This window comes from Salmo salar, chromosome 12, assembly GCF_965601325.2.
Source record: "Salmo salar chromosome 12, fSalSal1, whole genome shotgun sequence".
Taxonomy (NCBI): Eukaryota; Metazoa; Chordata; class Actinopteri; order Salmoniformes; family Salmonidae; genus Salmo; species Salmo salar.
Genome location: NC_138302.1, coordinates 73,586,272 through 73,598,272, shown reverse-complemented (window position 1 = coordinate 73,598,272; position 12,001 = coordinate 73,586,272). Strand labels below are relative to the sequence as shown.

At 58.5% G+C, this 12,001-nt stretch overlaps 1 protein-coding gene across 1 annotated transcript in view; it reads left to right on the top strand.

Moving 5' to 3' along the window:
* Positions 1 to 12,001, top strand: part of LOC145859587 (liprin-alpha-2) — a 51,127-nt gene that overhangs the window by 25,667 nt on the left and 13,459 nt on the right. The gene's annotated exons all lie outside the window — the stretch shown is intronic.

Sequence of the window (12,001 nt, the reverse complement as noted above, 5' to 3'; positions counted from 1 at the left end):
CCTCCCCTCCTGTCCTCCTCTCCTCCCTGTTGTTAGTGTCTCCTCCCCTCCTGTCCTCCTCTCCTCCCTGTTGTTAGTGTCTCCTCCCCTCCTGTCCTCCTCTCCTCCCTGTTGTTAGTGTCTCCTCCCCTCCTGTCCTCCTCTCCTCCCTGTTGTTAGTGTCTCCTCCCCTCCTGTCCTCCTCTCCTCCCTGTTGTTAGTGTCTCCTCCCCTCCTGTCCTCCTCTCCTCCCTGTTGTTAGTGTCTCCTCCCCTCCTGTCCTCCTCTCCTCCCTGTTGTTAGTGTCTCCTCCCCTCCTGTCCTCCTCTCCTCCCTGTTGTTAGTGTCTCCTCCCCTCCTGTCCTCCTCTCCTCCCTGTTGTTAGTGTCTCCTCCCCTCCTGTCCTCCTCTCCTCCCTGTTGTTAGTGTCTCCTCCCCTCCTGTCCTCCTCTCCTCCCTGTTGTTAGTGTCTCCTCCCCTCCTGTCCTCCTCTCCTCCCTGTTGTTAGTGTCTCCTCCCCTCCTGTCCTCCTCTCCTCCCTGTTGTTAGTGTCTCCTCCCCTCCTGTCCTCCTCTCCTCCCTGTTGTTAGTGTCTCCTCCCCTCCTGTCCTCCTCTCCTCCCTGTTGTTAGTGTCTCCTCCCCTCCTGTCCTCCTCTCCTCCCTGTTGTTAGTGTCTCCTCCCCTCCTGTCCTCCTCTCCTCCCTGTTGTTAGTGTCTCCTCCCCTCCTGTCCTCCTCTCCTCCCTGTTGTTAGTGTCTCCTCCCCTCCTGTCCTCCTCTCCTCCCTGTTGTTAGTGTCTCCTCCCCTCCTGTCCTCCTCTCCTCCCTGTTGTTAGTGTCTCCTCCCCTCCTGTCCTCCTCTCCTCCCTGTTGTTAGTGTCTCCTCCCCTCCTGTCCTCCTCTCCTCCCTGTTGTTAGTGTCTCCTCCCCTCCTGTCCTCCTCTCCTCCCTGTTGTTAGTGTCTCCTCCCCTCCTGTCCTCCTCTCCTCCCTGTTGTTAGTGTCTCCTCCCCTCCTGTCCTCCTCTCCTCCCTGTTGTTAGTGTCTCCTCCCCTCCTGTCCTCCTCTCCTCCCTGTTGTTAGTGTCTCCTCCCCTCCTGTCCTCCTCTCCTCCCTGTTGTTAGTGTCTCCTCCCCTCCTGTCCTCCTCTCCTCCCTGTTGTTAGTGTCTCCTCCCCTCCTGTCCTCCTCTCCTCCCTGTTGTTAGTGTCTCCTCCCCTCCTGTCCTCCTCTCCTCCCTGTTGTTAGTGTCTCCTCCCCTCCTGTCCTCCTCTCCTCCCTGTTGTTAGTGTCTCCTCCCCTCCTGTCCTCCTCTCCTCCCTGTTGTTAGTGTCTCCTCCCCTCCTGTCCTCCTCTCCTCCCTGTTGTTAGTGTCTCCTCCCCTCCTGTCCTCCTCTCCTCCCTGTTGTTAGTGTCTCCTCCCCTCCTGTCCTCCTCTCCTCCCTGTTGTTAGTGTCTCCTCCCCTCCTGTCCTCCTCTCCTCCCTGTTGTTAGTGTCTCCTCCCCTCCTGTCCTCCTCTCCTCCCTGTTGTTAGTGTCTCCTCCCCTCCTGTCCTCCTCTCCTCCCTGTTGTTAGTGTCTCCTCCCCTCCTGTCCTCCTCTCCTCCCTGTTGTTAGTGTCTCCTCCCCTCCTGTCCTCCTCTCCTCCCTGTTGTTAGTGTCTCCTCCCCTCCTGTCCTCCTCTCCTCCCTGTTGTTAGTGTCTCCTCCCCTCCTGTCCTCCTCTCCTCCCTGTTGTTAGTGTCTCCTCCCCTCCTGTCCTCCTCTCCTCCCTGTTGTTAGTGTCTCCTCCCCTCCTGTCCTCCTCTCCTCCCTGTTGTTAGTGTCTCCTCCCCTCCTGTCCTCCTCTCCTCCCTGTTGTTAGTGTCTCCTCCCCTCCTGTCCTCCTCTCCTCCCTGTTGTTAGTGTCTCCTCCCCTCCTGTCCTCCTCTCCTCCCTGTTGTTAGTGTCTCCTCCCCTCCTGTCCTCCTCTCCTCCCTGTTGTTAGTGTCTCCTCCCCTCCTGTCCTCCTCTCCTCCCTGTTGTTAGTGTCTCCTCCCCTCCTGTCCTCCTCTCCTCCCTGTTGTTAGTGTCTCCTCCCCTCCTGTCCTCCTCTCCTCCCTGTTGTTAGTGTCTCCTCCCCTCCTGTCCTCCTCTCCTCCCTGTTGTTAGTGTCTCCTCCCCTCCTGTCCTCCTCTCCTCCCTGTTGTTAGTGTCTCCTCCCCTCCTGTCCTCCTCTCCTCCCTGTTGTTAGTGTCTCCTCCCCTCCTGTCCTCCTCTCCTCCCTGTTGTTAGTGTCTCCTCCCCTCCTGTCCTCCTCTCCTCCCTGTTGTTAGTGTCTCCTCCCCTCCTGTCCTCCTCTCCTCCCTGTTGTTAGTGTCTCCTCCCCTCCTGTCCTCCTCTCCTCCCTGTTGTTAGTGTCTCCTCCCCTCCTGTCCTCCTCTCCTCCCTGTTGTTAGTGTCTCCTCCCCTCCTGTCCTCCTCTCCTCCCTGTTGTTAGTGTCTCCTCCCCTCCTGTCCTCCTCTCCTCCCTGTTGTTAGTGTCTCCTCCCCTCCTGTCCTCCTCTCCTCCCTGTTGTTAGTGTCTCCTCCCCTCCTGTCCTCCTCTCCTCCCTGTTGTTAGTGTCTCCTCCCCTCCTGTCCTCCTCTCCTCCCTGTTGTTAGTGTCTCCTCCCCTCCTGTCCTCCTCTCCTCCCTGTTGTTAGTGTCTCCTCCCCTCCTGTCCTCCTCTCCTCCCTGTTGTTAGTGTCTCCTCCCCTCCTGTCCTCCTCTCCTCCCTGTTGTTAGTGTCTCCTCCCCTCCTGTCCTCCTCTCCTCCCTGTTGTTAGTGTCTCCTCCCCTCCTGTCCTCCTCTCCTCCCTGTTGTTAGTGTCTCCTCCCCTCCTGTCCTCCTCTCCTCCCTGTTGTTAGTGTCTCCTCCCCTCCTGTCCTCCTCTCCTCCCTGTTGTTAGTGTCTCCTCCCCTCCTGTCCTCCTCTCCTCCCTGTTGTTAGTGTCTCCTCCCCTCCTGTCCTCCTCTCCTCCCTGTTGTTAGTGTCTCCTCCCCTCCTGTCCTCCTCTCCTCCCTGTTGTTAGTGTCTCCTCCCCTCCTGTCCTCCTCTCCTCCCTGTTGTTAGTGTCTCCTCCCCTCCTGTCCTCCTCTCCTCCCTGTTGTTAGTGTCTCCTCCCCTCCTGTCCTCCTCTCCTCCCTGTTGTTAGTGTCTCCTCCCCTCCTGTCCTCCTCTCCTCCCTGTTGTTAGTGTCTCCTCCCCTCCTGTCCTCCTCTCCTCCCTGTTGTTAGTGTCTCCTCCCCTCCTGTCCTCCTCTCCTCCCTGTTGTTAGTGTCTCCTCCCCTCCTGTCCTCCTCTCCTCCCTGTTGTTAGTGTCTCCTCCCCTCCTGTCCTCCTCTCCTCCCTGTTGTTAGTGTCTCCTCCCCTCCTGTCCTCCTCTCCTCCCTGTTGTTAGTGTCTCCTCCCCTCCTGTCCTCCTCTCCTCCCTGTTGTTAGTGTCTCCTCCCCTCCTGTCCTCCTCTCCTCCCTGTTGTTAGTGTCTCCTCCCCTCCTGTCCTCCTCTCCTCCCTGTTGTTAGTGTCTCCTCCCCTCCTGTCCTCCTCTCCTCCCTGTTGTTAGTGTCTCCTCCCCTCCTGTCCTCCTCTCCTCCCTGTTGTTAGTGTCTCCTCCCCTCCTGTCCTCCTCTCCTCCCTGTTGTTAGTGTCTCCTCCCCTCCTGTCCTCCTCTCCTCCCTGTTGTTAGTGTCTCCTCCCCTCCTGTCCTCCTCTCCTCCCTGTTGTTAGTGTCTCCTCCCCTCCTGTCCTCCTCTCCTCCCTGTTGTTAGTGTCTCCTCCCCTCCTGTCCTCCTCTCCTCCCTGTTGTTAGTGTCTCCTCCCCTCCTGTCCTCCTCTCCTCCCTGTTGTTAGTGTCTCCTCCCCTCCTCCCTCCTCTCCTCCCTGTTGTTAGTGTCTCCTCCCCTCCTGTCCTCCTCTCCTCCCTGTTGTTAGTGTCTCCTCCCCTCCTGTCCTCCTCTCCTCCCTGTTGTTAGTGTCTCCTCCCCTCCTGTCCTCCTCTCCTCCCTGTTGTTAGTGTCTCCTCCCCTCCTGTCCTCCTCTCCTCCCTGTTGTTAGTGTCTCCTCCCCTCCTGTCCTCCTCTCCTCCCTGTTGTTAGTGTCTCCTCCCCTCCTGTCCTCCTCTCCTCCCTGTTGTTAGTGTCTCCTCCCCTCCTGTCCTCCTCTCCTCCCTGTTGTTAGTGTCTCCTCCCCTCCTGTCCTCCTCTCCTCCCTGTTGTTAGTGTCTCCTCCCCTCCTGTCCTCCTCTCCTCCCTGTTGTTAGTGTCTCCTCCCCTCCTGTCCTCCTCTCCTCCCTGTTGTTAGTGTCTCCTCCCCTCCTGTCCTCCTCTCCTCCCTGTTGTTAGTGTCTCCTCCCCTCCTGTCCTCCTCTCCTCCCTGTTGTTAGTGTCTCCTCCCCTCCTGTCCTCCTCTCCTCCCTGTTGTTAGTGTCTCCTCCCCTCCTGTCCTCCTCTCCTCCCTGTTGTTAGTGTCTCCTCCCCTCCTGTCCTCCTCTCCTCCCTGTTGTTAGTGTCTCCTCCCCTCCTGTCCTCCTCTCCTCCCTGTTGTTAGTGTCTCCTCCCCTCCTGTCCTCCTCTCCTCCCTGTTGTTAGTGTCTCCTCCCCTCCTGTCCTCCTCTCCTCCCTGTTGTTAGTGTCTCCTCCCCTCCTGTCCTCCTCTCCTCCCTGTTGTTAGTGTCTCCTCCCCTCCTCCTCCTCTCCTCCCTGTTGTTAGTGTCTCCTCCCCTCCTGTCCTCCTCTCCTCCCTGTTGTTAGTGTCTCCTCCCCTCCTGTCCTCCTCTCCTCCCTGTTGTTAGTGTCTCCTCCCCTCCTGTCCTCCTCTCCTCCCTGTTGTTAGTGTCTCCTCCCCTCCTGTCCTCCTCTCCTCCCTGTTGTTAGTGTCTCCTCCCCTCCTGTCCTCCTCTCCTCCCTGTTGTTAGTGTCTCCTCCCCTCCTGTCCTCCTCTCCTCCCTGTTGTTAGTGTCTCCTCCCCTCCTGTCCTCCTCTCCTCCCTGTTGTTAGTGTCTCCTCCCCTCCTGTCCTCCTCTCCTCCCTGTTGTTAGTGTCTCCTCCCCTCCTGTCCTCCTCTCCTCCCTGTTGTTAGTGTCTCCTCCCCTCCTGTCCTCCTCTCCTCCCTGTTGTTAGTGTCTCCTCCCCTCCTGTCCTCCTCTCCTCCCTGTTGTTAGTGTCTCCTCCCCTCCTGTCCTCCTCTCCTCCCTGTTGTTAGTGTCTCCTCCCCTCCTGTCCTCCTCTCCTCCCTGTTGTTAGTGTCTCCTCCCCTCCTGTCCTCCTCTCCTCCCTGTTGTTAGTGTCTCCTCCCCTCCTGTCCTCCTCTCCTCCCTGTTGTTAGTGTCTCCTCCCCTCCTGTCCTCCTCTCCTCCCTGTTGTTAGTGTCTCCTCCCCTCCTGCCTCCTCTCCTCCCTGTTGTTAGTGTCTCCTCCCCTCCTGTCCTCCTCTCCTCCCTGTTGTTAGTGTCTCCTCCCCTCCTGTCCTCCTCTCCTCCCTGTTGTTAGTGTCTCCTCCCCTCCTGTCCTCCTCTCCTCCCTGTTGTTAGTGTCTCCTCCCCTCCTGCCTCCTTCCTCCCTGTTGTTAGTGTCTCCTCCCCTCCTGTCCTCCTCTCCTCCCTGTTGTTAGTGTCTCCTCCCCTCCTGTCCTCCTCTCCTCCCTGTTGTTAGTGTCTCCTCCCCTCCTGTCCTCCTCTCCTCCCTGTTGTTAGTGTCTCCTCCCCTCCTGTCCTCCTCTCCTCCCTGTTGTTAGTGTCTCCTCCCCTCCTGTCCTCCTCTCCTCCCTGTTGTTAGTGTCTCCTCCCCTCCTGTCCTCCTGTCCTCCCTGTTGTTAGTGTCTCCTCCCCTCCTGTCCTCCTGTCCTCCTGTCCTCCTCTCCTCCCTGTTGTTAGTGTCTCCTCCCCTCCTGTCCTCCTCTCCTCCCTGTTGTTAGTGTCTCCTCCCCTCCTGTCCTCCTCTCCTCCCTGTTGTTAGTGTCTCCTCCCCTCCTGTCCTCCTCTCCTCCCTGTTGTTAGTGTCTCCTCCCCTCCTGTCCTCCTCTCCTCCCTGTTGTTAGTGTCTCCTCCCCTCCTGTCCTCCTCTCCTCCCTGTTGTTAGTGTCTCCTCCCCTCCTGTCCTCCTCTCCTCCCTGTTGTTAGTGTCTCCTCCCCTCCTGTCCTCCTCTCCTCCCTGTTGTTAGTGTCTCCTCCCCTCCTGTCCTCCTCTCCTCCCTGTTGTTAGTGTCTCCTCCCCTCCTGTCCTCCTCTCCTCCCTGTTGTTAGTGTCTCCTCCCCTCCTGTCCTCCTCTCCTCCCTGTTGTTAGTGTCTCCTCCCCTCCTGTCCTCCTCTCCTCCCTGTTGTTAGTGTCTCCTCCCCTCCTGTCCTCCTCTCCTCCCTGTTGTTAGTGTCTCCTCCCCTCCTGTCCTCCTCTCCTCCCTGTTGTTAGTGTCTCCTCCCCTCCTGTCCTCCTCTCCTCCCTGTTGTTAGTGTCTCCTCCCCTCCTGTCCTCCTCTCCTCCCTGTTGTTAGTGTCTCCTCCCCTCCTGTCCTCCTCTCCTCCCTGTTGTTAGTGTCTCCTCCCCTCCTGTCCTCCTCTCCTCCCTGTTGTTAGTGTCTCCTCCCCTCCTGTCCTCCTCTCCTCCCTGTTGTTAGTGTCTCCTCCCCTCCTGTCCTCCTCTCCTCCCTGTTGTTAGTGTCTCCTCCCCTCCTGTCCTCCTCTCCTCCCTGTTGTTAGTGTCTCCTCCCCTCCTGTCCTCCTCTCCTCCCTGTTGTTAGTGTCTCCTCCCCTCCTGTCCTCCTCTCCTCCCTGTTGTTAGTGTCTCCTCCCCTCCTGTCCTCCTCTCCTCCCTGTTGTTAGTGTCTCCTCCCCTCCTGTCCTCCTCTCCTCCCTGTTGTTAGTGTCTCCTCCCCTCCTGTCCTCCTCTCCTCCCTGTTGTTAGTGTCTCCTCCCCTCCTGTCCTCCTCTCCTCCCTGTTGTTAGTGTCTCCTCCCCTCCTGTCCTCCTCTCCTCCCTGTTGTTAGTGTCTCCTCCCCTCCTGTCCTCCTCTCCTCCCTGTTGTTAGTGTCTCCTCCCCTCCTGTCCTCCTCTCCTCCCTGTTGTTAGTGTCTCCTCCCCTCCTGTCCTCCTCTCCTCCCTGTTGTTAGTGTCTCCTCCCCTCCTGTCCTCCTCTCCTCCCTGTTGTTAGTGTCTCCTCCCCTCCTGCCTCCTCTCCTCCCTGTTGTTAGTGTCTCCTCCCCTCCTGTCCTCCTCTCCTCCCTGTTGTTAGTGTCTCCTCCCCTCCTGTCCTCCTCTCCTCCCTGTTGTTAGTGTCTCCTCCCCTCCTGCCTCCTCTCCTCCCTGTTGTTAGTGTCTCCTCCCCTCCTGTCCTCCTCTCCTCCCTGTTGTTAGTGTCTCCTCCCCTCCTGTCCTCCTCTCCTCCCTGTTGTTAGTGTCTCCTCCCCTCCTGTCCTCCTCTCCTCCCTGTTGTTAGTGTCTCCTCCCCTCCTGTCCTCCTCTCCTCCCTGTTGTTAGTGTCTCCTCCCCTCCTGTCCTCCTCTCCTCCCTGTTGTTAGTGTCTCCTCCCCTCCTGTCCTCCTCTCCTCCCTGTTGTTAGTGTCTCCTCCCCTCCTGTCCTCCTCTCCTCCCTGTTGTTAGTGTCTCCTCCCCTCCTGTCCTCCTCTCCTCCCTGTTGTTAGTGTCTCCTCCCCTCCTGTCCTCCTCTCCTCCCTGTTGTTAGTGTCTCCTCCCCTCCTGTCCTCCTCTCCTCCCTGTTGTTAGTGTCTCCTCCCCTCCTGTCCTCCTCTCCTCCCTGTTGTTAGTGTCTCCTCCCCTCCTGTCCTCCTCTCCTCCCTGTTGTTAGTGTCTCCTCCCCTCCTGTCCTCCTCTCCTCCCTGTTGTTAGTGTCTCCTCCCCTCCGCCTCCTGTCCTCCCTGTTGTTAGTGTCTCCTCCCCTCCTGTCCTCCTCTCCTCCCTGTTGTTAGTGTCTCCTCCCCTCCTGTCCTCCTCTCCTCCCTGTTGTTAGTGTCTCCTCCCCTCCTGTCCTCCTGTCCTCCCTGTTGTTAGTGTCTCCTCCCCTCCTGTCCTCCTCTCCTCCCTGTTGTTAGTGTCTCCTCCCCTCCTGTCCTCCTCTCCTCCCTGTTGTTAGTGTCTCCTCCCCTCCTGTCCTCCTCTCCTCCCTGTTGTTAGTGTCTCCTCCCCTCCTGTCCTCCTCTCCTCCCTGTTGTTAGTGTCTCCTCCCCTCCTGTCCTCCTCTCCTCCCTGTTGTTAGTGTCTCCTCCCCTCCTGTCCTCCTCTCCTCCCTGTTGTTAGTGTCTCCTCCCCTCCTCCCCTCCTCCCTGTTGTTAGTGTCTCCTCCCCTCCTCTCCTCCCTGTTGTTAGTGTCTCCTCCCCTCCTGTCCTCCTCTCCTCCCTGTTGTTAGTGTCTCCTCCCCTCCTGTCCTCCTCTCCTCCCTGTTGTTAGTGTCTCCTCCCCTCCTGTCCTCCTCTCCTCCCTGTTGTTAGTGTCTCCTCCCCTCCTGTCCTCCTCTCCTCCCTGTTGTTAGTGTCTCCTCCCCTCCTGTCCTCCTCTCCTCCCTGTTGTTAGTGTCTCCTCCCCTCCTGTCCTCCTCTCCTCCCTGTTGTTAGTGTCTCCTCCCCTCCTGTCCTCCTCTCCTCCCTGTTGTTAGTGTCTCCTCCCCTCCTGTCCTCCTCTCCTCCCTGTTGTTAGTGTCTCCTCCCCTCCTGTCCTCCTCTCCTCCCTGTTGTTAGTGTCTCCTCCCCTCCTGTCCTCCTCTCCTCCCTGTTGTTAGTGTCTCCTCCCCTCCTGTCCTCCTCTCCTCCCTGTTGTTAGTGTCTCCTCCCCTCCTGTCCTCCTCTCCTCCCTGTTGTTAGTGTCTCCTCCCCTCCTGTCCTCCTCTCCTCCCTGTTGTTAGTGTCTCCTCCCCTCCTGTCCTCCTCTCCTCCCTGTTGTTAGTGTCTCCTCCCCTCCTGTCCTCCTCTCCTCCCTGTTGTTAGTGTCTCCTCCCCTCCTGTCCTCCTCTCCTCCCTGTTGTTAGTGTCTCCTCCCCTCCTGTCCTCCTGTCCTCCCTGTTGTTAGTGTCTCCTCCCCTCCTGTCCTCCTCTCCTCCCTGTTGTTAGTGTCTCCTCCCCTCCTGTCCTCCTGTCCTCCCTGTTGTTAGTGTCTCCTCCCCTCCTGTCCTCCTCTCCTCCCTGTTGTTAGTGTCTCCTCCCCTCCTGTCCTCCTCTCCTCCCTGTTGTTAGTGTCTCCTCCCCTCCTGTCCTCCCTGTTGTTAGTGTCTCCTCCCCTCCTGTCCTCCTCTCCTCCCTGTTGTTAGTGTCTCCTCCCCTCCTGTCCTCCTCTCCTCCCTGTTGTTAGTGTCTCCTCCCCTCCTCCCCTCCTCTCCTCCCTGTTGTTAGTGTCTCCTCCCCTCCTGTCCTCCCTGTTGTTAGTGTCTCCTCCCCTCCTGTCCTCCTCTCCTCCCTGTTGTTAGTGTCTCCTCCCCTCCTGTCCTCCTCTCCTCCCTGTTGTTAGTGTCTCCTCCCCTCCTGCCCTCCTCTCCTCCCTGTTGTTAGTGTCTCCTCCCCTCCTGTCCTCCTCTCCTCCCTGTTGTTAGTGTCTCCTCCCCTCCTGCCCTCCTCTCCTCCCTGTTGTTAGTGTCTCCTCCCCTCCTGTCCTCCTCTCCTCCCTGTTGTTAGTGTCTCCTCCCCTCCTGTCCTCCTCTCCTCCCTGTTGTTAGTGTCTCCTCCCCTCCTGTCCTCCTCTCCTCCCTGTTGTTAGTGTCTCCTCCCCTCCTGTCCTCCTCTCCTCCCTGTTGTTAGTGTCTCCTCCCCTCCTGTCCTCCTCTCCTCCCTGTTGTTAGTGTCTCCTCCCCTCCTGTCCTCCTCTCCTCCCTGTTGTTAGTGTCTCCTCCCCTCCTGCCCTCCTCTCCTCCCTGTTGTTAGTGTCTCCTCCCCTCCTGTCCTCCTCTCCTCCCTGTTGTTAGTGTCTCCTCCCCTCCTGTCCTCCTCTCCTCCCTGTTGTTAGTGTCTCCTCCCCTCCTGTCCTCCTCTCCTCCCTGTTGTTAGTGTCTCCTCCCCTCCTGTCCTCCTCTCCTCCCTGTTGTTAGTGTCTCCTCCCCTCCTGTCCTCCTCTCCTCCCTGTTGTTAGTGTCTCCTCCCCTCCTGTCCTCCTCTCCTCCCTGTTGTTAGTGTCTCCTCCCCTCCTGTCCTCCTCTCCTCCCTGTTGTTAGTGTCTCCTCCCCTCCTGTCCTCCTCTCCTCCCTGTTGTTAGTGTCTCCTCCCCTCCTGTCCTCCTCTCCTCCCTGTTGTTAGTGTCTCCTCCCCTCCTGTCCTCCTGTCCTCCCTGTTGTTAGTGTCTCCTCCCCTCCTGTCCTCCTCTCCTCCCTGTTGTTAGTGTCTCCTCCCCTCCTGTCCTCCTCTCCTCCCTGTTGTTAGTGTCTCCTCCCCTCCTGTCCTCCTCTCCTCCCTGTTGTTAGTGTCTCCTCCCCTCCTGTCCTCCTCTCCTCCCTGTTGTTAGTGTCTCCTCCCCTCCTGCCCTCCTCTCCTCCCTGTTGTTAGTGTCTCCTCCCCTCCTGTCCTCCTCTCCTCCCTGTTGTTAGTGTCTCCTCCCCTCCTGTCCTCCTCTCCTCCCTGTTGTTAGTGTCTCCTCCCCTCCTGTCCTCCTCTCCTCCCTGTTGTTAGTGTCTCCTCCCCTCCTGTCCTCCTCTCCTCCCTGTTGTTAGTGTCTCCTCCCCTCCTGTCCTCCTGTCCTCCCTGTTGTTAGTGTCTCCTCCCCTCCTGTCCTCCTCTCCTCCCTGTTGTTAGTGTCTCCTCCCCTCCTCCCCTCCTCTCCTCCCTGTTGTTAGTGTCTCCTCCCCTCCTGTCCTCCTCTCCTCCCTGTTGTTAGTGTCTCCTCCCCTCCTGTCCTCCTCTCCTCCCTGTTGTTAGTGTCTCCTCCCCTCCTGTCCTCCTCTCCTCCCTGTTGTTAGTGTCCCTCCCCTCCCCTCCTCTCCTCCCTGTTGTTAGTGTCTCCTCCCCTCCTCTCCTCCCTGTTGTTAGTGTCTCCTCCCCTCCTGTCCTCCTGTCCTCCCTGTTGTTAGTGTCTCCTCCCCTCCTGTCCTCCTCTCCTCCCTGTTGTTAGTGTCTCCTCCCCTCCTGTCCTCCTTCCTCCCTGTTGTTAGTGTCTCCTCCCCTCCTGTCCTCCTCTCCTCCCTGTTGTTAGTGTCTCCTCCCCTCCTGTCCTCCTCTCCTCCCTGTTGTTAGTGTCTCCTCCCCTCCTGTCCTCCTCTCCTCCCTGTTGTTAGTGTCTCCTCCCCTCCTGTCCTCCTCTCCTCCCTGTTGTTAGTGTCTCCTCCCCTCCTGTCCTCCCTGTTGTTAGTGTCTCCTCCCCTCCTGCCCTCCTCTCCTCCCTGTTGTTAGTGTCTCCTCCCCTCCTGTCCTCCTCTCCTCCCTGTTGTTAGTGTCTCCTCCCCTCCTGTCCTCCCTGTTGTTAGTGTCTCCTCCCCTCCTCCCCTCCTCTCCTCCCTGTTGTTAGTGTCTCCTCCCCTCCTGTCCTCCTCTCCTCCCTGTTGTTAGTGTCTCCTCCCCTCCTGTCCTCCTGTCCTCCCTGTTGTTAGTGTCTCCTCCCCTCCTGTCCTCCTCTCCTCCCTGTTGTTAGTGTCTCCTCCCCTCCTGTCCTCCTGTCCTCCCTGTTGTTAGTGTCTCCTCCCCTCCTGTCCTCCTCTCCTCCCTGTTGTTAGTGTCTCCTCCCCTCCTGTCCTCCCTGTTGTTAGTGTCTCCTCCCCTCCTGTCCTCCTCTCCTCCCTGTTGTTAGTGTCTCCTCCCCTCCTGTCCTCCTCTCCTCCCTGTTGTTAGTGTCTCCTCCCCTCCTGTCCTCCTCTCCTCCCTGTTGTTAGTGTCTCCTCCCCTCCTGTCCTCCTCTCCTCCCTGTTGTTAGTGTCTCCTCCCCTCCTGTCCTCCTCTCCTCCCTGTTGTTAATGTCTCCTCTCCCTCATGGCTGATGATGTGTTGGCCCTGATGAGGGCAGTAATATGGCTGATAGTTGTGAAGCTTAACATATGTGTCCCTCGTTGCGTACAGCTCTCACCTAACCAATGCTTCTCTGTCTGACCT